The sequence below is a fragment of the Cyprinus carpio genome, chromosome B19, assembly GCF_018340385.1.
Source record: "Cyprinus carpio isolate SPL01 chromosome B19, ASM1834038v1, whole genome shotgun sequence".
NCBI classification, from domain to species: Eukaryota; Metazoa; Chordata; class Actinopteri; order Cypriniformes; family Cyprinidae; genus Cyprinus; species Cyprinus carpio.
Window position 1 is genome coordinate 1350238 of NC_056615.1, and position 3736 is coordinate 1353973.

Below are 3736 nucleotides of genomic sequence, written 5' to 3' on the forward strand. Positions count from 1 at the left end.
CTGGGACATGCAGGGGGGGTTGAGATGAACTGAAAAAATTTGATTGCCAGAATTTTTGTTTCTTCGCTGTTGTGTATACTAACAAAAACAATATAAAAAAAAGCAAACCCGAGTAAACAACATAACACGACCCCATTGAAAACAAATGTCTTTAAAATTGGTTTTAAAACTGGTTATGCCATTGATCAAAAAAAGCAAAAAAAAAGCGATGATAACAGCGATCTTTTTTCTGTGCTGTGGTGGGGATGGCCATCTTCCTTTCCCGAAAATGTTTAATTCAGACCATTGTGGTCAATACGTTTTTTCAGCACATTCATTTCTATTTTATCCCCCAATTGATTTTTAAATTAAATTTTTAAATTTTTTTTTTTTAGGTTTAATTTTGGGGGGGAAAAAATGATGTTATTTAAAGCCAGTGATTTTTGAACATTATTTTAATAGAAGTTTCTACTGGGATACCTTTCACAGTGAAAGATAATGTGGATGCTTTACAGTCTGCCCCGTTGCAATCAACAGAAACTTGGGGCGTAAAGGGGTGAACCAAATGGTCCATTATTTTTGAATAACAAAAGAATAGCATTTCAGGAAACCCTGTAATTGCAGGGTCTTTAATGTGTTTCTGCCTTTTTTTTTCAGGTATAAAGGTTTTTCACGACAGATTTGGGAGAAACTAAGATTTTAGGAAATTTAAAATATTTAAAGAAAAACCCGCCAGATTGCTTTTAAGACCCACACTGTACCTTAAAATTCTTTTGCCTTTTTTACAAGACTCAGGGCAAACTTATTAATTTTTGCATAAGAAACCAGTCACCCCAAACCCAAAGCTCAGCCCCTACGCAAAATCTAAAAAGTGTTGAGAAAATGTTTCACATGATTTGTTTTTTTGAAATTTAAAGAAAACTGCTTTTTTGATGCAAACAAAAAGACTAGGGGGGCATGATGATGGAGAGGTTTTTTTTTGATCTGAGAAATGCCCATTGAATCCCATTTTTTCCCCCGCAGGAGTTGAAATAGTTGTTCAGCTTCCACAAAAGGTAAAATTTTTTTAAATGTGGGGAGGGGGGCTTCAGATTTTTTTAATAAGAATGTGTTCTTTTAATATAAAATTATTTCTGTTTATTTAGAATTATTTTAGATTCAAGTGTTTTATTTCTTTAAATATTTTGCAAAAATGTTGTAAAAAACGTGTGTCCTCAACATTTAACATTGAATGTTTTATCAAATGGTATATTTTCAGGGGTAGTTTAGGAATATGATCATGCCAAAGGAAGAATCAGATGAGAAGTGCCCTAACAAGATTTGTGACTCACCCTTACCATAGTTGCTTACGAATGAAACGTAGTGTCTCCAAGATACTGTCTTTAGGGGAAAAAACATCATGTTTGAATGTTGCTAGAATTATCTGTACTGTTAACCTATCAGATTCAGTACCTGTAGAAATGATGTCAATATGACTATAAGTAGCCTAATAATGTTAAGTTAGTTGATGGCTGGCTTTCTTAATCATTTTCTACGGAGGATAACTCTGTCTTCAGTAAATTCTGTCAACTGACTGAACAAATTTGACTCCTGGTGTTCATTGAGCATATTGGTCTCTCTATGGGGTTTAACTGTTAACTCTTTTCTTTTCTTTTCTTTTCTTTTCTGTATCACAATGACATTGTAGGCCACTGCAATTTGTAGTCAGACAACCAGTAAAAGCATAAAGTCTGTCCAGTGTCTTGCAATCAGTATCCTGCCTTTTGTACTATTGAAATTGATGCCTTGCAGAAAAAGAAGCTGATAACATGTCCAGAGCTCCCCTGCATATAAAGGTCCTATAATGAGTTAACTCACCTGGAATCAAACTTCCGTCCGTCCTTGAATGTGCCGTTATATTGATACCGAACATAATCTCCGACCTGAACCTCTCTCGAACAGTGTGTTGGTATGAAGTATCGATCAATAATTACATCTTCCAACTGACCACATGCAACTTGTATGAGAGTGAGGAGAACAGTGAGAGCTGCTGTTATCGCCATTTGAAATAAAAAGATAATTCTCATGTATTCTGCAAGAGAAACAAAAGCAAAACTAAATCAAGCCGTGCCAAACGATACTTAGTTATAAAAATTTCACTATGCATTTGTTATCCTGAAATCTGTGAAATTGCGTGCAAACATGCGGAAAATAACTTGAAAGAAGTTGATGTTCACGTAGGCTATGTTAGCCTACTGTACTGCGTGTCAAACTCCTCAGGCGCAGCAGCATCAGCCGCACGGTCCTAAACTCCCTTCTGCCACGCATTTCCTAAATTAAGCAACAAGCTGTGGGCTATTCAACAATACAACAGGCACAAGATAAATATTTAACTAAATGTTTTTGTCACTATAAGGAACGCTATCAAAATTGCATGGTTTTATACAATTTGTATCCCGATATTTCAGAATTCTGCGTTTAAATAAAAATTATAATTTTAAAAATGAACTTTGATTTATTCAGAAGGCTGGCTATATGATGTTGTTTGGTCGATTTAGGGATCTCAACAGCATTTTCTGACAAGACATACTAAACATTTATGATTTACAATATACGTCACTGAATGAAAGCTCAAATCGGACCCAGACTTTTAAATTAACGTTACCTATTAAAAGATAATGATCCAATTGGACCACGAGTATAGTGTATACTTGGACGTAGGCTAAGTGCATTCCTGTGGGGGGGAAAGCACAAAAGGAAGTGTTTTATTCATATTTAAAGCAACAATAATCTGTCAAACTTTTCTAACTTTGAGTCATTCTCAGAGCAATGACTAGGCCAACTTAAAATTGACGGACGTTTAGACCCAGAGAAGCAGTCGGGTCAGATTTTGGGAGGCATACAGAGTTTTCCATCACCGTAAAACTTTTCAACCCCAAAGGACCACATCTTTCCTACGTGCAGTCTGACATGAATCTCCACTTTCCGTTATTACACGGGGATCGGCGCTTACAGTGAGGAACAGAGGCGCGAACAGAAGCATGGCCCAAACAAGAATATGCTTAGTCGTGTTTTTCAGTACTGTCTATCTTTTCTGTACTGTGAAGGCTCAGTATGAGAAATACAGCTTCAAAAGCTTTCCGGCGAACGACCTCATGCCGCTGGAGTCTGCGCACGGACACGCGTTAGAGATGTACACTGCTCAGGACTGGAAGCAGAGCGCTAAATATCTGGAGCTGAGCCTGCGGCTTCATCGGCTGCTGAAGGACAGCGAAGCGTACTGCAGTCAGAACTGCAGCGGTGTGGGCCGGGAACATGAGGAGAACAACACGGAAACTACCCTCCTGATCATGGGGCACATCATAATGCGAGCTGCATGCCTGAAAAGGTGCAAAACAAACTTTCCCGTGTTTTCTAAATCATATCCTAAGCAAGAGACTTTGGGTGCTTTCGAACAGAGGATACCCTACCGGTACCTTCAGTACGTCTATTACCAGGTAAGAGATCACGTCCATGGATTTGCGATGGGCCAGAACGCTTTTAAGTGTTGCTTCAGTACTAGGCTATACATGCAACGTTAACTGTCCACTGAAAATGGTAATAAACGATGGATGGACATTAGTGTAAATCATTTTCCTATTGTCGTAATCACTTGTAACAACCACAGCCTATCAACATTTTTAGAAGAGATTTGATCTGTCGGTGCGTTGCGTTTCATTGGTCCAGTCAGCGGCACAAAATGCCCAAAGTCCACGCATGATGCGTTCGTAATGGCAAG

The 3736-nt window shown here is 38.1% G+C and overlaps 1 long non-coding RNA gene across 1 annotated transcript; it reads right to left on the minus strand.

Annotated features, from left to right (window-relative positions):
* Positions 1–1618: 1618 nt before the first annotated feature.
* Positions 1619–3648, minus strand: LOC122140766. The gene is made up of 2 exons (XR_006157339.1): positions 3435–3648; positions 1619–2050 (listed from the first exon to the last, which is right to left on the minus strand). It is a non-coding gene; the product is annotated as an uncharacterized LOC122140766 (long non-coding RNA).
* Positions 3649–3736: the final 88 nt, after the last annotated feature.